Genomic DNA, 21134 nt, shown 5'->3' with positions numbered 1-21134 from the left:
GAACGTGGCTCATGGATTCTTCCTCACTGGGACAGGTTCTTGGCCTCATTTGGTATCTGAGGCTTAATAAGGGGTACATGACTTGTTTAAGGTGTGCTTTAGACTAGAAAGAGCAGGCTGGATCCGACTCTGCTTGACTCCCAGGTTCTTAAACCTCAAGCAATAACTACCTGTGTCTTTTGAATGAAATTTGGAAGAACAAAGACAACCATATTTAGAGTCACAGCAACATGACCTTTAGAATCCCAAGCCTTATATCTCTCTGCCTTTTAATTTGTCTGATACATGACACACACTTTACTAAGGGAGAAATTGTGGACATACATAGAAAATATTAAGACGTTAGTGTTCTTCTGGAAGATTCTTTAGTCTTAGTTTAGAAGGCACCTTAGTGATGATTTTCTTTAGACTTAGGAATCACTCGGATAACGATTTCCAGGATGGGGTGCTCAAAACCCACTGAGGCTCTGTGTTTTATAGCCTCAGAAAATTCCACTGGAGCAAAGGAGCAGGTAGTCCTCACCCTCCGGCTCTGTGAGGAGAGTAGGTGGGAGGAAAAACATGGGTATTTAATGGCAGCGTCCTGGTGGGTGTCCATGGGGGCACACCTGAGATGCTGATGACAAGATGGTGATAATGGGCCATTTCTCTAATTGGCAGTAATGGCACCATTTGGCCTGAGTATCACCTCCTGCTTTCTCTGCTGCCACACCTCACCGAATCTTGGCTCCAATGCGACATCTGACTGGCCCATATCCCAGCATGTGGCATCAACACTGGTTGGTCCAGCCCCTGGCTGGAGCAGAGGGCGTGCCTGGGTTCTAGGGCTCTTCCAGACATAGACTGCCATTCAGGTCTACCTTGCCTTAGGTACCATGAGAGCCTAGGTTTTTTTCAAAGTGGAGCTGCCACCAGCTGAGTGAGACCAGAGGCTTCCCCTGTCCCCATCTAGATTAGAAATTGCTTTTTAATGAAATAGCCTACATGGGCCAGCAGCTGACTCTCAGCAGAGGAGGGGACATCCCCTTTCCAAGGAGACAGAGATGTAGTGGCAGTCAGCATCCTTAACTCCAGTGTTTGGGACTGGGCAGCAGAGAAGGGGAGTCAGACAACCCTGGAGCATTTTGTTTAGCCTGGTTGAACTGATAAGCTCTCAGATTCAGTGAGGCACTTCAAATGCCTTAGGTGGATAGTAATGGTGGACGATCCCCAAGGTAGACCTCTGACTTCCACATGCACATTCCCATACCTGCATGCCTCATGCACATACATCCACACAAACACAGACATATACCACACAAACTCATGCACACATATACATACACATGACCCCCTGACCCCCACAGCTGTAAGGTGTAGATACTTCCCTCCTAGTTGGTCCATGGAGCTGCTCTATGTGGCAGTAGGCAAGTTCCTTGAACACGCTGGAGGACACTCAGAAAGTCAGGGTTACCCTTCAGGGAGTGAGGTCCGTAGGGCTGAAGCTGGGCCCCCTCGTACTGTGTGAAGTTATCCTTGAGCAAAGTTATCCATGCCAACACCCAAGAGCTTGGCACTGGCTGAGTGAGACTGGTGGCCATGGTGAGACTCAGTGCCTCCCAGTGCAACTCCTGGGGACAGAGGGCAGAGGAAGGTGCAGCATGCCGGATGTGGATGTGTGTTGTCATGGGAAAGCGCTGCGGGTAAGGAGAGCATTGTCTGAACACTCTGCCCTGGCTTCTGAATGCTACTCCTTTTCTTAACTCCAGTTGGCTTTTATTAAGCCCATTTTACAGATGAGTACACCGAAGACCAACTACAGCCATGCTGATGTGTGTGGGGCAGGGCAGGTGACTGTGGGGTGATGTCTGCATCTTTTTTAGACACAAAATTAGGGAATTCGTTTTTTCCTTTGCTGGGGACTCAACACCCTGAATGCAGTCGCCCAGGAGATTTTGGTCTGCTGGAAATCTGGTGGAGGGCATAAGATGTAGGGGGATGAATATGTGTCACTGGCTTTGGGGCAATGGGACAGCTGGCACAAAGCCCCTGTACTTCCGTCTGTCTGCTTCTTGTTGTCCTCTTATGGGGCTGACCACGAGGCAGATGCAAGGCCCGTGGGACCATATACAGGGGCTCTGCCTTTCCTGAGATAACTGGCTATATTGGCAAGTTCCTTAAAGAAAGTGGAGCAGAACTGTAAGACAGAAAAAGAGTGACTTGGTGGGTGGGGACATTAGGAGGCGGGCTAGGAGATGTGTCCCCGAGGTGGTAGCCTTTGAAATGAAAGTTGACTGACAGGAGGCAGCCATGCATAAACCAGCGAGGGTGATGCAGGCACAGAGGGCACCAAGTCCAAGGGCCTGAGGTGGGGAAGAGCTGGGTGTGCTCATCAGATAGGAAGGAGACTGCTGCTCTCCCAGCTGTTTACGCTCCTCGTGACCTCGCAGGACATGGCATTTGTACCAGAGGCTGGCTGCCTTTGGAGCCTGGCTGAAGGTGGAGGCAGCTCCCCTGCCCTCACTTTAGTTTCCCAACTTCGGCTTCTGTCCATGACTTTCATGTGTCTCTCGCTTCACCACTGCATTCCCAGCATGCTCCACGCTAACCCAGGGAGCCAAAGGCCTCTTTCCGGACATGAATTGTTTGTTACTCAACCTTGAGGTCAAATCTTTCCCCAGACAGAAGTCTGTCTGTCTCTGATGTGGTATGCCCAAGGACCCATGGCACCTCTTTGACCCAAGCTCACAGATTGATTGGGCAAGGCGAAATTGCGGTTGAGCAAATTCATTCATTCATTCATTCATTCATTCATTCATTCATTCATTCGTAGCTATATCACCATACACAGAAGAAAGACTAACAAGATGAAATCAGCCAGGGGTTCTTAGTTTTTCATTTTGGTGCTGGGTGTTGAACTCGGGGGCTTGTTCATATTAAACAAGAGCTCTGTTATGGAGCTATGTTATTCAGCCCAACAAGGGTTGCTTTTTGAGAGGATACGTCATAGGCTCTATGGCTGAGGTAAGGTTTCTTAGGAGTAGCTCATCCAGGAGTTAGCTAAAGGAAAGTTCAAAGAACCCCTGGTTCTGGAATCTGCTTGTGCAAAGGTCCTGTGGTGAGAGGGATATTTGTGGGATAGTATGACGTATATACACAGTATGACGTAGATACAGACTTAGGGGTACTAGTAAGAAAGGTGCCTGCTGAAGAATCTGGCTACGATGTCCTCAAGCCTGATTGGTCCAGAATCTGTGTTGATGCAGATCTAGCAAAGATCTTGTTAAAATGTCAGATGTCTCTGAGGTGAAATTGTGGCAAGGGAGAATGAGGGTGGCCGAGGTGGCTAACGTTGACTATCACTCGAGGAAGAGGTCTTGGAGCTCCAGGACAGGAATGGTGGCCGAGCCAGTGCAGAAAACCACTTTAAGGAAGTCTTTTGAACTGTTTGTGTGTGTTTACGATGAACTTAAGGATGGTCCCGGAAGGCAGAGACAAAGCAGACAAGGCAGGGCCGAGGTCTAGAACCCACTGAACACAGAACCACAAGCTTCATGACTTTGAGTCAGACCTCAACCCCTCTGACCTTCATTTCTGCCTCTGTAAAGAGGATGTGCAATGCCTATTTCATGGCTTGCCCAGAAGCAGTAAGTGTAAGCTACCTTGTGGCTGTTGGTTAAATCTATTCCAATGGCTGCTTTCAATAGCCACAGAGCAGATGCTGAGAGGAACACCTGGCTGGAGATGAAGACTAGAGGTGAATTTATTTTCCTGGTTCTTTTTCCTGCGCACACAGTACATATTAGTAAGGTTAATGTCGGGGCATTTCAGAGAATTATCTCTCCCCTTGAAGCTTCAGATATGTTGGAGGGACATGCTCACACACAGGTGATTAAGGTAAACAGAGCCCCCTCGCTCATCAGAGCTGCCCTGGGGACTAGTTGTTGGCTGCACATCAGTGTTTATTTGAGTTATGGTATGAATTCTGAGCAATAGGCATTGGAGTTGCAGATAGCTGTGAGTTGCCCTGTGGGTGCTGGGAATTGAATCCTGGTCCTCTGGAAGAACAGCCAGTGCTCTTAACTTCTGAGTCATCTCTCCAGCCCCGAGTAGGATGTTCTTGATGGTCATTTCTGTGTCAATCCACTCTAAGAGTCAATAAAACATTCAAAGATGTATGACTTCAGGTCTGTCAACTCATAACATAGGGGTAAGGAAGATGCTGGCAGCGACATGAACACAGAACGCAAAACATTACGTCCAGTGCTCATCACTGGATAGGAACTTAGTTAATATATTTTGTAAATTAATCTTCACAGTAATTGGACTGGTTCCATACCACCCCCAGTTCAATACCAACCCTGGCCTGACAGAAGAAGAAGCTGAGGCTTGGGAAGGTAAAAGGCCTCTATCTAGGGGCTGTCACCTTTCTTGAAGTCACAGATGTATGGCTGCAATCTTTGTCATGGCCAAGAGATCTTTGGATGAATTGACCTCGAAACTGGTTCCCAGACTCGCTGGAATGGAAGCTGCCTTCATGGGAGGGCAGCGTGATGAGCTGAACAGAAGTGAATCACAACCACGAGGCTGGTGGTTGTCTCCATCCACACGGGGGTTTGGCTGTTTCTAAGTTCCTTTGGCAAGCAGGATTCTGGCTCTGCCAAAACCTGGGGCTCTGGCACAATAGTGCTGGTCCTCAGGTCGGGCCAGGCCTCCTAATCTCCCTCTCCCCCTGTCCAAATCAGAGTCCCAGCCCTGTGTGACCCCTCCTGCTGGTTCTTTCTGCCCCCACAGAAAGGACAGCACTGGTGTAAAGTGTCTCTGTGACAGTCACAAATGAAAGCAAGATGGCCCAGGGCCTGGTTTCCTGGAGCTCTGTCAGAGCATCATCAGCCCCCTGGGTGCCAAGAAAGCCAAGCCTAGGGAGCAGTGACAACAGGGTCCATCCTTGGGCATGCTGTTGGGTAGAAGCCTCGACTGGAGAGGAGCCAGCAGGGAGGTTGCCAGCCTCATTTCTTTAAGTTTCCAGAAGTTGGTCTCAGAGAGAAAAAGCAGGTTTCAGACTGAAGGAGGTTGGAATAGACCTGGAAAATTAGATCTGTTTTCCTTGCAAATGTCTCTAACGTTTATTGCTTGGATAGGGAACCAGGGCCACTTTCAGAGAAGCTGGGCTGCTGGTGTGTTTTGTTCAGGGTTTGTGGTTCTCTACAGGGCATATGGAATGAAGCCTGTTTGGAGCATCCCCGCAGGCGCCAGAACTCAGGAAGATGACTGGGACTTTACTGCCTAGAGTCCAGCAGGAGCAGGAGATGGAGAAGGAGCAGGAGATGGAGAAGGAGCAGGAGATGGAGAAGGAGCAGGAGATGGAGAAGGAGCAGGAGATGGAGAAGGAGCAGGAGATAGAGAAGGAGCAGGAGATGGAGAAGGAGCAGGAGATGGAGAATAAGGCCACACATTAAACATGAGTACTGGACATGCACACAAGTTTCCCCTTCCTATCCCTTGGATCTTCAGCATCTTCTCATGGCCCTACATCTTGAAGGCAGCTAGGAGGGGACTCTATTTCCATACTCTTAGAGCTTCGGCATATAGGAGACCTCAATGCCTGCCTACACAATAACGCAACAAGGCCACATCTACTCCAATAAGGCCACACCTCCTAATAGTGCCACTCCTTGTGGCCAAGCATTAAAACATATGAATCTACAGGGCTCAAACCTATTCAAACTACCACTCTCCACTCTCTGGCCCCGTAGGCGTATAGTGACAATAATGCAAAATGCATTTAGTCCAACTTCAAAGGTCCCCATAGTTTATCACAGTCTCAACAATGTTTAAAAGTGCAAAGTTCAAAGTTCCTCTTGAGATTCATGCAGTCTCTTAACTGCAATCCCCTATAAAATCAAAATCAAGAAGCAGATCACATATTTCCAATATCACAGGATCTATACTGCCATTCCAAAATGTCATAGTGAGGAAATCCTGGATCAAAGCAAGACCGAAACCCAGCTGGGCGACCTTCAAACTCTGCATCTACATGTCTGATGTCCAACTTCTTTCAGTTTTGTTGACTACATCACAACTCTTTCTCCTGGGCTGGCTCCACTCCCTGTCAGCAGCTTTCCTCAGCAGGTATTCCCAGGGCTCTGGCATCTCTTAACACAGCGAATTAATTACACTTTCTGATTGCAGGAGATTTGTTTCTGTCCTGCAATCTAGCTGGGGCCGAAAAGATGGGAGTTAGGCAAGATGAAGAGTAGTGTGCAGGGCCAATAACAAGGGATGCTCCACAGAGATCCAGAAGAATATGCAAAGGCCTCAGGGCTAAAGCGGTCCTGATGCTCAGGAACTCAGGGGGTACAGGAAGCCACTGGCATATTTTAAGCACAGGAAGAAACATGGCCAATATTTGAATTTGAACAACATGGTCACCAGCTCCAGGTAAGAAGAGTTTTCTTTTGACAAACACCCAGAAGCAGGCACAGCAAGAAAAGAATGGTGTCCCACTCTTGGAAAGTCGACTTCCTTCATCAGGCCTCAGTTTCCCCATATGGACAATTTCTGATTGAGAGATGTTTCCCTTAACCTTGGGTGTTCCTTTGGCTCCATGTCACTCTCTATTAGCTGGTCAGTTGGATCCAGTGAGATGGAATTCTGTGTAGTTTAACCTTTCTCTTGGGCATTGTTTTGACCAACTAGAAAGTGAGTTCTGATGACTCATGGACCCCCAACCTGCAAGTACCTAAAGAGTACTTCACTGTAGATGATCCAGTCTGTGGGGATGGCTGTGCAGAGTGTGGCTCACACCCAAACCAAGGGCTGTAGATTTTTTTTTCTTGGCCTCAGCCTTCAGTATTGCTTACAAATACTGGAAAAAGAAGAGAGACCACTTTGAAGTCTACTACTCGGCATCTATTACAATTACAGCAATTTATAAGTTTTGAAACTTGAGCAGTCATCACAGGGAATAAGTGGAGCCGTGAAGAAACAAAATGGGAAATGTCCCTCTAATTCTTTCGGATGGCTGCAAGAAGAAGCCATGGAACAATCCACACAGAATGAAATCTAATGTGGGACCCTCACCTTGTCTGTCTTATGAGCATTTTTACAGAGAAATGCGCACAGTCATCGTGGCGGCCTCCAGAGAGGGTGATTATCGTTGAGGGGGAGTTTCTGCCTGCTCAGTAATATTTTAAGAGAAAACATGGATTTATATACTTCATAATAAGTGAAAGTGAATTAAAAAAATAAAATAATCGCAAATAAATAAATAATAAAATAGAAAGTAAATACAAAATTAAAAATTAAAAAATAATACTAAGGGAAATACTGTAAGATTCACTGCTGTATAAGGCTCATGCAAGGGGCTTGGTGTCATCTTTCTATTGTGAGTTTCTAGGCTCTTTGCTTTATTTTGTTTTCCTTCATGTTTGAGACAGGATCTCTCTCTGTCGCCCAGGCTATCCTGGAACCCATTGAGTTCCTCCTGCCTCCCAAGTGCCAAGATCAAAGGCATGTGGCAACACAGCTGGCTACATTTTAAATAATGAGAATATAGTTATATATTCATGGTGAGATTTTAAAACGGTGTGTGTATGTAGCAGGGGATGGAGGGGGTGTTAATCTTCCAATTTTTAGCTTTTCTCCAAGGGAGCTGAGAGGCTCATAACCCTCCAGGAGCCCATGTGACTACAGGGAGCTTGAGTCAAGTCAGTGACCCAGGGAAGAGGAGCCAGCTATGGCTCTATCACGTGATGTCAGAGCACAGCACCCTGGTTTATTTTGCAACCCAGGCAGGTCCTTTAACCACAGCCTGCTGGCCCGCCCCGCAGGCTGGGGGAGTCAGTGCCAAGTGCCTTTCCTTGAATGACTCAAGCTCCTTCCCGCAATCACTGGGGGAGGATGTGGAGAAGTTGGTCTCCCAGGCAGAGGTGCAGTTCCTGCCCGGGGCCCTGCCAGGCTCAGTGCCCTGGAGGCTGCAGGGCACCAAAGGACTTCAGAGACATTCTCAGATGGAGGCTACTGCTCTGTGTGGAGATAATGCAGCCTTGAGCAGACCACTGAAGTCAGCACCTATGTGGTGGGGGGAGCTGAAGAAGAGGCAGGAAACCCTAACAGGAATGTTCTGCCAAACATGCGGTGCCTGTGTTGCCTGGGACTGAGCTCACATGCCACAGTGGCCCATGAGGCATGGCTTGCCGACCCCATCTCATGGATGCTTGAAACTGAGCATCAGCCAGTTAAGTGACTTGTCCAAGTTCTCAGGCCCAGACTAGTAGGTGGCAGAGGAGACATTTTAAACCAGGTGTGGTTGAAGGCAAAGCCAGGCAATTTACATCATGAGCTCATTGCTCCCACTGATCAGAAAGTCTGTGCTCCTTGGAGGCCACTTCTTATGAACCTTCTCCGGTTTGCAGGTGGGAGGAGAAGGCACAGCAACACAAGAGGTCCTGTAGGTTGGTACCCAGAACAACAGAGAGGATCTTTCTGTGGCGTACCAGACTGTGACCTTTACAGTCTAACACTCTTTAGTCCTCACACCCACTAATGACTTGATTAGCCATTTTACAGATGGGCAAACCCAGGACGTGGAAACTGATCACAGCCAGCAAGAAGAATCTGTTTCTAACTTCTGCCCATCCACACACCCATATATGGAAGACCTTGCTCTTTATCCTGCCTCCCCTCCCCATTTTTTGAGATGCTGGGGATCAAAAACAGGGCCCCACATATGCTAGGCAAGCACTGTACCCCTGAGACTTGTCACCAATCCCTCCCTTTCTCCCAAAGGCTGACTCTTGCTCAGCAGACAAGCTCTTATTCTAGCCTCAAAGCCCATGGAACATCACCTCCTCAGATTCCTCACCTCTGTGGGAGAAACTTCTCACCAAAGCCTCCAGGGTTCCCTGACCACATGTAATGCTATTGAAAGGCTCCCCGCCTGGTCACCCTCAGACACTAGAAGCAGTAGCCACATAACAGCTTCACTGGCCTACAGATTCAGATTTCAGTCCAAACTGTTGGGTGACGTTGAGACAATCACTTTTCCTCTTGTAGCTCCATCTGTGACATGGAAACTCTGATGTCCCTTTCTCAGCTTTGCTCCGTCTTGTGAAATGTTTATATAACGTCTCAGCACAGGACCCAAGGTACGTCAATATCATCAGTCCTTTCTCCAGTCTAGGCATGGATTGTGTAGGTGACTGGCTGGATAAAAGATGGTTGTGCCACTCCAACAGTGTAGATCTGAGGATGGACACCTCTCATCCGTCAGTGGAGGTGACTACCCTGACATCACACGTGTAAAAAGACAGGGTGAGCCGAAACTGAAATGAACATGTTTGGTACTGGGAAGAGACTTAAACTTTAAAAAAAAAAAGGTTTAATTTTAATTTTGATCAAGGTGTTTTAAATGAATTATACCAACTATCCAAAAAAAAAAAAAATGTTATGAACGAGGCTACAATGAAAATCGTGTGTGGAAACACTATTTAGTAATGTTGAGCGTGGTCCTGAACAAACCATTTGCTGACTTCATCAGCTCAACTGTGCCCACTTGCCAACATCCATCAGGAGTGGACCTGCAGACTGGCAATGTTCCCTTACCTTGGAGAAGGGGGGATAAAGAGGTCACAGGACTCTAGCATCTCTCCCAGCTATTTGTATGCAATCTGACCTCATTGTAAGTGGCCTAGAAGCCTGGGATCTTGGGTGGTGCTATAGTATGGCATATAAACTGAGGGAAGTTAATTGAGAGAGGCTCTATCTAAATGACTATTGGAAGTCACTATCCATGCTGGATGAAGACTTCCCAGTGTGGCCGCTGTGGAGTCACCCACATTTCTACCTGGAACCTTTCACCCATGTTCTGTAATTAGCTTACTGCCTCCCAGGATGAACTTTGGTAGAACTGTACTTTGGTTTATTGCCGGGACCTGACAAGGAATGATGTTGACGTTGCTTGTTTCCCAAGGGCAGGAATTCTAGTAACAAGAGCCATCCAAATTCTTACGGACTTTGAGATGACGATGGTGATCCGTCGTGCCATCTTGATATAAATGCTGGGGAAGTAATCTTGAAGAGGGGAGCCGCTGAAAGCAGAACAGACAGGAGTTAGCCACATCAGTCCCCAGAGTGACAAGAACCTGGATAGTCCTTGGGAGAACCGTTTACAGGGGCATGGCAAATCAAACCGCAGTGTCATCATGAGTGGTGTCTGTTTTTATAGGTTACCTTGGAAACAGACTAAGAACTGGAGTTTACTTTATGGGTGCAAGAATGTCAAATTTATGTGAATAGAAACATAGAAGTTCAAAGGCAAAGCAGAAGGGTCAGTTGTAGGAGGTGGGCACTGTTGGGTTGCTTATGATGCTATTTGGGCTGAATCACCAGGTCATTCTACATGTGACCTGGAGTGGCCTCCAACTCCGAGACTTCATACCTAGAGTCTTGGCTATCCTGCTGTTCAGATTTTGCGAGCCCGAGCCCCAAAGCCAGGGCTCAACAGCAATTCCCCAAACACAGCTTCCACGCTGGCCTCAAGATACAAGGGCATGTAATTGCTTCTTGTCTGACTGCAGGAAGCTGAAAGACTTGCACGGGGGATTTTCTGGAGGCCAGAGTGCTCTCTGGTCTTGAGTGCAAGGTTCCCCACGAGTGTTCTGCAGTGTTGGTCAGCAGGGGCTGGTCCTCTCAGCTGTTCCTGAGAGTACTTTGAGCAAAGGCAAAGAGCCCTGCACCTGAGGGAAGCAGTTGCATTAGGCCTAATGGGGCTCACGGGAGCCCTGTTAAGTTCAGAAATTTGACTGCACGGGGGAATCAAGCACTTTGGCCCACATGATCTTTTTCAACTTGGGAGAAGATGAAGCTGTAGATAGAACGACTTCTCTTCAGGGGGCCCCTTAAAGCGAAGCAGAAAGAGCTCTGCTTTCCAGTCTCTTTCTCAGAACTCCTGTGGGTGTGGCGGAAGCCCGACCTTCAGAGGAGGTCCCTGCTCTCTGCCTTCACTCCAGCTCCAAGTACAGGTATCCCTGTGTCTGCCTGGCTGGCCACTGTGAACAGGCGTAGAGTCTTTTGACACCCGACCCAGCCTCAGAATCCCACTGCTACAGCTTGGAGAACATGAGTCACCAAGAATTTGTCTGTTAGGATTTCAGCTCCATTGCCGTTTATTCATTCATTTATTCACCTAGTCCTCAGTTTTTCGCACCACCCCTTTTCTCTGCCCGACTGTGTTTTAGGCGCTGGCAGTGGGACAGAACCATGGGGGCCTTAAGCCAATGTCGAGAAAAAGAACATTGTCCTCAGCTCTGTAATAGCGATCGGCTGGGCGTTCTTTTCAGACCCAGGACAATGGGCAGGCACGAATGGGGCAGATCTTCGTTCCACGGGAGTAGCCATAAGCAGTGACTTTCTGAGATGTCTCAGTTCACAAAGCAGAGGGGGATGAGGAGAAAAAGCCAGTGACTCAGAGGGCCGGGGAAGGGCCTTCTAGGCAGAGCGACTGGCAGAACAGAGAGGCCCAGGCAGCAGGGGCTGAGCTGGTTCCTGAGCCCTGGACACACCCTGTCTCCTCTTACTTTTTCTCTCACCTTCTATCCCTGTCTCCTTGCGCTTTCTCGCTTGCTGTCTCTCCCTCTCCCTGCCCCTTTTCCTCTCTAGCGCACACACACACACACACACACACACACACACACACACACACACACACACACACACACACAGGCTCCTGTGGAAGCCAAAGGTCAATGTTTGCTGTCTTCTTCTATCACTCTTCACTTTAGTTTTTGAGACAGGCTCTCTCACTAACCCTGGAACTCGCCATCTTGGCTAGACTGATGTCATTGTCCCCCTAAGATTTACCTGTCTCTGCTCCTCAGCCCTAGGCTTACAGGTACATGTTGCTGAGCCCAGATTTTCATGTGAATGTAGGGGGATTCAAACTCAGGACTTCGTTCTTGCACAGCAAGCACTTCGAGTACTGAGCCATCTGCCCACCCCTGATTTATCCCCCTATTTCTCGTACCCACTCTATCTGGCCAGCATTCAGCACTGCGGTCTTGTTTCTGACAATCTTGATTTGTGTTTGACCCCAACTTTCCCCTCCCCTCCTTTTCTTTACTGTGCTAGTTTTTCCTTCTGTCCCATTAGGAATCATATTTTCTCAGTTAGTTCTCCAGTGATTCTTTGGGTCCCCCTTTCTCTCTTCTTCTTCTCTCTCTCTCCCCATCCCTCTCCCTCCCTTCCTCCCTCCCTCTCTCCCTCTTCCTCTCTGTCTCTGTATGTCTCTGTCTCTCTGTCTCTTTATCTCTCTGCTGTTTCCACCTAATTTTGGCCCCAGTTCCTTCTTTATCCTCCCCTGCCTGATGGCTCTTCTATTCCCAAGCAGAGGACACTTGGATGGCCATCTGATTGATGCGACCTCTGACAGCCAAAGCCTTTAATCATTCCCACAGCATATCTCTGGGAGTGGTGAGCTCGTGGTGTTTTGTCTGAACTCAAAGAAAGACAGGGGTTCTTAAACAAACATGCTTTCTCGGGAACCCGAGTGATTGTACTTCTCCATTGATCCATCCTCATGTCGAGCATGTGCAAAGCCTTCTGGGGAAATCAGTGAGCTGGCTAAGCTGGGTGTGGAGGGAGGAGGGAGTGGAGTTGTCTCAGGCAGGGCCTGGCCAGGCCATGAATACAGTGGGTTATTTGTAGGAGGGAGAAAGATCATTTCCTGTTGGGCGAATCAGAGCGAACTTCCTGGTGTCAGCTGTTAACTCTGTAAAGCCTTTCTGACTACCCTTCTATCCCCACAGAGAAGGGATGGGTCACCCCCTGTCTCTGTCTTACTAAGAAAGGGACTCTAGCTCTTCCTCACGAGACTATGTGTTTACACACAGCCATCCAAGGGGTTTTCAGTGACTCTCTGTGGTGCCCATTCAAGCCTGTCTGGCTGAGCCAGTTTCCAGTTAGAGGCTTATAACTGGGGGTCATCTTAGGAATAACCATTTAACTTAGTAGGTAAGGGGCTTTGGAGAGTGACCCAGTTTTCCTGTTTCCAAAATCAAGGTGTCTACGCCAAGGTGAGTATCTGGGGAAAGAGAACCTTTTCCTGTTGTATGGAGAGGAAAATTAATGGAGACTCAACATAAATCAGTATGGAGGTTTCTCAGAACTAAGAGTAGAAATATTAGGGGCTGGAGAGATGGCTCAGTGGTTAAGAGCACTGACTGCTATTCTATGGGTTCTGAGTTCAAATCCCAGCAACCACATGGTGGCTCACAACCATCTGTAATGGAATCCGATTCCCTCTTCTGGTATGTCTGAAGATAGTTACACTGTACTCATATAAATAAAAACATAAAGAAATATTAAAAAAAGAAATATTATATGATCCAACTATTCCACTATAGGTATTTACACACAGAACTTTACATCTCATTACAGAGATACCTGCACATTCAAGGTTATTACTGTATTATTTATTAATGATAACTAGGACATAGAGCCAGAGCCCACCTACATGTCTATCAGGTAATAGAAAGTATAGTGTGTGTGTATATATACATATACATATACATGTATATGTATATATACACATATATACACACAATGCTATTTATTCAGTCATAAAAAGTGAAATCATGAGATTTTTTTGAAAACTATGGGACTGGAATTTATTATTATTATCATTATCATTATTTTAATTTTTGAGACAGTGTCTTGATATATAGTACTGGGTGTCCTGGGACTCTCTGTGTAGACCAGGTTGGCCTTGAGCTCACAGAGCTCCATCTGTCTTGCCTCCTAGGATAACAGGCATGCACCACGACACCTGGCATAATTGGAAATTAGTAAGCAAAATACCCCAGGCTCAGAACTGTCACATTTTCCTTCATAGGCAGATCCTAGACTGTGTGTATGTGTGCATGTGTTCATGTGTGTGGTAAGACAGGTCACAGGTTGGGGAAGAGCACCAAGGAAAACAAGTTATGTATGGCAATGATTCCATGTTGAAATTCATTACTTTGTATGCTAACAATAAAAATCCAATAATTTAATAATAGTAAAATAGAATGAAAGAGAGGTGTCTGAACTGATGAGTGTTCTCAGAATGTTGTAGTAAACACTCCATAATGTGCTACGGCTGCTGCAGTGTATAATTGTCCGTGCCTGTCACTATCATCGTCATGGTCGTCACCATCGCCCTCTGGAAATCTTCAGACCCTTTCTTTCTTTCTTTCTTTCTTTCTTTCTTTCTTTCTTTCTTTCTTTCTTTCTTTCTTTCTTTCTTCCTTCCTTCCTTCCTTCCTTCCTTCCTTTCTTTCTTTCTTTCTTTCTTTCTTTCTTTCAGATATTTTCTTCTTCAAATGCTATCCAGAAAGTCCCTCATACCCTCCCCCCACCCTGCTCCCCAACCCACCCACTCCCACTTCCTGGCCCTGGCATTCCCCTCTACTGGGGCATATGATCTTTGCAAGATTAAGGGCCTCTCCTCCCATTGATGACCAACTAGGCCATCCTCTGCTACATATGCAACTAGAGACACAGTACTTGGGGGTACTGGTTAGTTCATATTGTTGATCTTCCTATAGGGTTGCCGACCCCTTTAGCTCATTGGGTATTTTCTCTAGTTCCTTCTTTAGGGGCCCTGTGTTCCATCCAATAGATAACTGTGAGCATCTATTTCTGTATTTGCCAGGCACTGGCATAGCCTCACAAGAGATAGCTATATCAGGGACCTGTCAGCAAAATCTTGCTGGCATATGCAATAATGTCTGTGTTTGGTGGTTGCATATGGGACGGCTCTCCGGGTGGGGCAGTCTCTGGATGGTCCTTTCTGCCATCTCAGCTCTGAACTTTCAGACCCTCTATTTAATCGGTCATAGACTCTTAGCTGTCATAGATAGGGTTTCTGTTGCTGGGATAAAGCATCATGACCAAAAGCAACTTGGGGGAGGAAATGCTTATTTCATCTTACACTTCCATGTCACGCACCATCACTGAGGGAAATCAAGGCAGGGACTCTGAAGGGCAGGAACCAGGAGTCAGGAGTGAAAGCAGAGACCGTGGAGCACTATTCACTGTCTTGTTCAGCCTGCTTTGTTTTACAAGTCAGGTCTACCTGCCTAGGGCTGACACCACCTACAGTGGGCTGGGCTTTCTCCCAATAATCATCAAACAAAAGAAAAAATATCCTACAGGCTTGCCTACAGGCAATTCAATGGCGGGGGGGGGGGGCTTTCTCAACTGAGGTTTCTCTTCCCAGCTTAATTCTAGGCTGGTGTTTACAAAAAAACATGAGCACAGCAGCTCTCTGAATTATGCAGGGATCGGATATGACCGTATTTGGTGCAAGGTTATTGTAATCTATATGGACTTAAAAAAATATATCACAGAGTCTCTTTTCCCAGCCTCAGCTTTTGTGTAGAGATGTTTGAAGAAATCAGGGATGGCTTGGCTGTCATGATGATCAAGGAAAGATTTGTCCCTACCCATTCCTGAAGAACCCTTCTGGTGTGGAGCTGCTTTCCTACCTCCGGGCTGGCTTAGTAGTCTCTCCCACCCAGTGCTGTCATGCCTGACTCCTGGGCCCCAAACACCTCTGGGAAGAGCAGGTAGCTAGCTCTTCTACAAGCTGTCACATTGCCGTAGTGTTGGCTCAGGCCCCAGCACTTCCCATAGCATTTTAAGACACCTGATTGCTTTGATTCTGGGATATTTTACTCCCCCTTTTGCATGTTAGTTTCCTCAATTTAAATCGGGAGTTCTTATCATGTACTTAATGCTTGCTATGGCTTGAATGTCCCCACCAAAACTCATGTTGAAATTTAATCCCCTTTGTGAGGTATTAAGAGGGTGGGAACTTAATCTTACTATGGTATTTGGAGATGGAACCTTGGGGAGGTAATTAAGGTTAAATGCAGACTCCAGGGTGGGACCTAATCCAATGAGACCGTGGGTTTTTAAGAAGAGGAAGAGAGACCCCAAGCTCGGGTGGTCTGCCTCGAGTGTGGCACCTTTGCACTGTCATGGGGCTGCAGAGTCCCCCCTCCCCCCAGCAAGAAGGGCTACCCCAGATGCAGCCATCTGATCGTAATCTTTAATTCCCCAATGTTAAAAGCATAAGCTGAGTAGCTACTTTATGCTTTATAAAGTGAAAGTGGATCAAGAGCTAAAACACTAGTATGTAATGAACTAATGCATGCTCTGCCCATACCCTCAGAAACTCTTCGAGAAAAACACCGTGTACTGGACCATGCTTTCCTCCATTCTAACTGTGAGTCACATGTGTGCGGCAACTGAGCCCTAGTCTATGGGCCGTCAGGACTGAGCTGAGCTCCAGTGTCAAAGACAATCTGGATATCAAATAATGAATGCCAGAAGAACACAAAAATCTTAATTTTTTAAAAATACTGATTACATATTTCAGCAGTAGTAGTTTAGATGAATTGAGATTAATAAAGATTAGAAAAAATATTTCTTAAAGGGTGCTTCTATTTTATGTTAAAATTAATGTGGTAAATATATTAACTATTTATATTATGATGACATAGTGATATTATTATTCTTTGAGTCAGTTTTACTTGTTACTTTCCACCTTTTAAATGGACTTACCAGAAAGCTTAAACTTAGACATGCCTCACATGGTTTCTATTGAATAATACTACTCTAGAATGGAGTAAAAAATGTGCTTAAGACAAAAGAGCATCATACGTTAAAGAGACGGAGAAATACGTGGGTGGATGAAGGGCAGACAGAGGTGAGTGGGCCAGGTAAAGAGGTTGACGAGTGGATAGGTGCTGGGTAGGCAGCTAGATGGGTTAGTGGAAAGAGATGCAGAATGAGCAAAAGGAAGAAAATGCTGGAAATAAATGATAGGTCAGCAAATGAACAGGCCACTAAAATAGTCAAACAGTGGGACTCTCAAGCCCCCAAGATAAAATGCAAGGAGGGAAAAGGCAGACATCTTGGGAAAGTAGATTCAAGTATAAGTGTTTGACGAAAAAAAAAAAAAAGGCTTCCCCTGGCTCCCGGGGAATTTATTATTTTAATTGTTAGCCTTCATCAGAGGTTATTGGAATTTTTCCCCCCTCGGACAGTTTATCACTTGTAAATTATTTGTCACATCTTGCAATTCTATCCAGATCCTTAACTTTCTAATCATGCATCTTTTATGGGGTCTCCTTTAAAGAAGCACCATAATTACGTGCCAAGGGTCCCAGTAAATTTTATCAGGTCATAAAATACATCCTTTAATTATTTGGAAGGGGAAGAAAGGCAAACGTTCCCTCTGCAAGGCTTGTGATCGATACTCTTAGGCTCATCGTGGCCCTGGTCTGGCCTCCCTCCTTGAAGTCTCAGCTGCCTGCTCCAGGTGGTGTCTGCACACAGCCGCTGGCACATTCATTGTTAGGTGCATCTCTCTTGCTTCTCCAGTGAGCCCCGGACACTTCTCAGCACATGTCTTTAAAGTGGGTTTCATCCAGAGAGGCAGTTAGAGAGGCCTTGTTGAAGACGCTCTCACTTCACCCTTTCTATGGACAAAGGAATACGGACCCCAAGATATCACTAGATATAGGTCATCTTGCTTTAGTTATCCTATCCATGCATGCTCTGCCCATACCCTCAGGTGAGGTGTTCTGGTTTGTTTTTTTCTTCTGTGCCACAACTGATGCTATGTGTGCAAATCAAGAGTGTTTGTGAATTCATCAGGTGAGGGGATTTTTATTCTTAAAAGGTTCAAAATGGAGCCACAGAGGCTTGATAGCAGAACCTTACACTGGGCATTTAGTTCGTGTGGTTATTCATGCCACACCCTAGCGAATAGTGGCAAACAAGGTGGACACACCCTTGCTCCTCTGGGGTTCATTTGGTCTTTGAGAGACATGCATTGGTCATATCATCAGATAGATTATAGAAAATTACTAAGAGTTAGGGGTCAACGCTGCAATGGATAGTCCCACAGCTGTGAGTATATGCACAGAATTGGACATGGTGAATACTAATATATACAATACATATAATAAAACAAGAGGACATGAACTTGGGAAGGCGGGGGGGTGGGGGGGAAGGAGGAATGGATCTGGGAGGAGTTTGGAGAGGAGTGAGAATAAATATGACCAAACTGCATTGAATGTCCTTATGAAATTCTCAAAGATTAATAAAAATATTATATTAAAAATAAAATTAAGAAGGGGCTCGGGGTGCTTGAAAGCTTAAAAATTGGGACTTTTAATGAGCTGGGAAGGTCACAGAAGGCCATCCTGGGGACGGAAGAGACCTAAGAGCTGAAGGATGAGCAGGGGTTAACTAGGTAAAGGAAATGTGTGCTAGGTAGCTGGCACAGCCCATGCAGTGGGTCAGCGTGTGAGAGTGAGGAGGAATGTAGGGTGGCTGGAATGGAGCTACCGCTGAGAGGCAGAGGCGAGCACACCAGGCTAAGGCCTTCGCCTGGGGTATAGGATGGACCTATAGATGCGATACATCACGTGGATGCTAAAGAGGGTTCAGATAATCAAAGGGCTATTCCAAAGGCAGTGTACAACAATGCTCAGAGCAAGGAGAGGGGGTGATGATGGGCTTCATGAGAGCCTTTCACCTAAGTCCAGAGAGGAAGACCGGAGGATGACTAATCCCTACTCACCCCTGTTCTAATGTTATTTCCTCAGGGAACCCTTCTCTGACCCCCAAGTTGGACTAATACCCCAGCAGTAGCTTCCCCACCCTCCACTTCCTTTTTCGCAACACAGCACTATTCCTGCCTTGTCTTACTTCATGTCTCTTCCCCTTGCTGGGTGGGTGACCCCCATGAGGACAAACGCTCCTCTTTTGGCCCATGACCGGGCATGTAGTTGTCAAATGAGATGCAAGCTGAAGGAGCAATGCAAGATGCAGTGAGCAGGCCCTGAGTGAGCTGGCACTGGGGGGGCATCTTTCACCCCAGATTCTTTCCCTTCTTGTGCCCACTCAAGCCTTACCCTCACTCTCTTGCTCACTTCTCCTTTTTGTTTTCTTGCCCTAGAGCTGAACTCTTCCAGACTCCTTGCTTGACGGCCTCTCCTCTGAAAGAACTGATGGACAGATGAGGCTGGCTCTGAGCTCAGAATTCCAGGCACAGATTTCCCTAGAAAGGCTTGTGATGTACACGTTTGCTGTACAGATGTGCTGCTGTGATTCAAGAGGCAAAAAGACTCAGTCACGATTGAGCATTACAGAGATGATGAAGCGCTCCATGAGAGGCCACCATGTCACCTTCTCAGAGTGACTCATCCTATAACTAGGCTCACTTCTGATTGTCTCAGGGGGGAACACTTTTTAGTGAGCCCTGTCGTCACTGGGTTGGTGAAATCGCTGGCAATATTTTCTGAAAATTACATTTAAGCCGTAGAATTTCAAGTTGGCATTGATGGGAACTGACATTTACTCTAGGAATATTCCTGAATCTTTATATCAGGGTCCTATCAGTCTAAAACCTTTCCTGTAAATAAAACTTTATTTAAATATAAATGTCACACTTTGATTATGAGAGCCCTTGCTGACTTTCTTGCTATTGTAGATGGCAGAGTTGAACAGCAGTGATTGAACTGATATGACCTTCAAAGCCCAAGATATTTATTATATAACTCCCTAGAAGTAAGGATTCCTAGTGTCCCCTTTATATTCACAATAGGTATACAAATGGGTGAAAAAAATTATCTCCCTTTTACAGATAATTAAACAGGGGTTCAGGGAGAAGTAATTTTCTTGCAGCGTCATAGATAAACTAAAAAACAAAGCATATATCTACAAAACTTTTGATCTTGCATATGAGCTCCTGAAAGCATCACTGTCTGCCTGATCTCCAGACTGGATCCAACAGAGGAAGCAGAAGGCTCTGGCAGTATCTCCTTCTGAGGCAATCGCTCTTGATTGTCATTGCATGAAGATGTTGGGCAGGTATCAGAAAACAACCATCATTGTTTGCTCTACTCCCCAGTCTTGGAGCAGGGCTTGAAAGGGACATACAAGGTCCCATGACTGTCAGCTGGTAGAATTCACACAGGGCTGAGAACACTCGAAGAGAGTTCACCGTATGCATGGCCAGTGGCACTTGGTTCCCTACCATAGGATACTCCACTCTGTATTTGTCCTTCCTCACACATAGTAGCTGAGGTTCAAGAATAAGCATCTCAAAGAGAGGATATACATCTTGATTTTAAGACCCGGGACTTTCAAACTTGCACAAAGCTACTTCTGCTTCGTGTAAAAGAAGTCATAAAGCTGTTGAGATTCAGGGAAGGAGCAGCAATTATATGTTGCAGTGTAAAAAATATCAAAGACTCTAGGGCCATGAGTTTAGAAATCCACAGTCACTATTCACCATCATCTCAGGGGTCCCTTGAACCAACATTCTGATCAGAATCTCTGATAATTTACTGGTCAAGCTAGCAGCCACTAGAAGAATGGAAATGATGATCAATACCAGACAATGAATGCAAACAGGAATCCCATCCAATCCAAGTGTTTAACCACTCTGGCCCTGGGGCACTGATTAGTGCCTTTCAGATAACCTGAGTCAGCCTGAAAGGCTAATTAGGATCCTTATGTTATACTGAAATATGGGAAGTACTTGGAAAACTCTTGAAAATTTGTTTACAAATAATACCTTTTCTTGGATGTGAAATTTTTATTTTTTCCCCTGGAAACTAATTTAAATAAAATCTTTGCTCCCCCACTCTCCTAGTTGGCTGGCTATAAAGCACCCGTGACTCTTGTTCCTTTGACAGACACCTCTGTAGGCTGCTGGCTGTCATTTACTCTTGTTCCATCCTTGTTGAAGCTCTGCTCCATGCCTGGTACTGTTCTAGATTCATTGGTCTAGAGCTCTTGGTGCTTGTGACTGATTATGCAAGTTGGTCCAGCCCATTAGTCATTACCCAGCTGAGTGATAAATGCCACAGTGGCAGAAGTAAAAGACAGGCAGTGCAGGGTGCCCAGAAGTAAGAAAATGGGGGAAATTAGGGATGATTTCACAAGGAAGGTGGGATTGGCTCATTCTTTTATTTCCTGGTATGTGTTAGTTACCTTAGAAAAATCTTTGTATTACCTCTTTTAATAGTTAGAAAAAAATCTCATGCCAGATAAGCCTGATGCTTGTCCCTATTCTACAGTTGTGGAAACGT

At 46.2% G+C, this 21134-nt stretch overlaps 1 long non-coding RNA gene across 1 annotated transcript in view; it reads left to right on the top strand.

Moving 5' to 3' along the window:
• Positions 1-19489, top strand: part of Gm34805 — a 35989-nt gene extending 16500 nt beyond the window's left edge. The window contains exons 2-3 of the long non-coding RNA XR_375182.4: positions 9037-9128; positions 18995-19489. This is a non-coding gene — a long non-coding RNA (predicted gene, 34805). The remainder of the gene's footprint in view (positions 1-9036; positions 9129-18994) is intronic.
• The last annotated feature ends 1645 nt before the right edge of the window (positions 19490-21134 follow it).

This window comes from Mus musculus, chromosome 2 (assembly GCF_000001635.26).
Source record: "Mus musculus strain C57BL/6J chromosome 2, GRCm38.p6 C57BL/6J".
NCBI classification, from domain to species: domain Eukaryota; kingdom Metazoa; phylum Chordata; class Mammalia; order Rodentia; family Muridae; genus Mus; species Mus musculus.
This window is presented reverse-complemented; position numbering and strand designations above follow the sequence as displayed.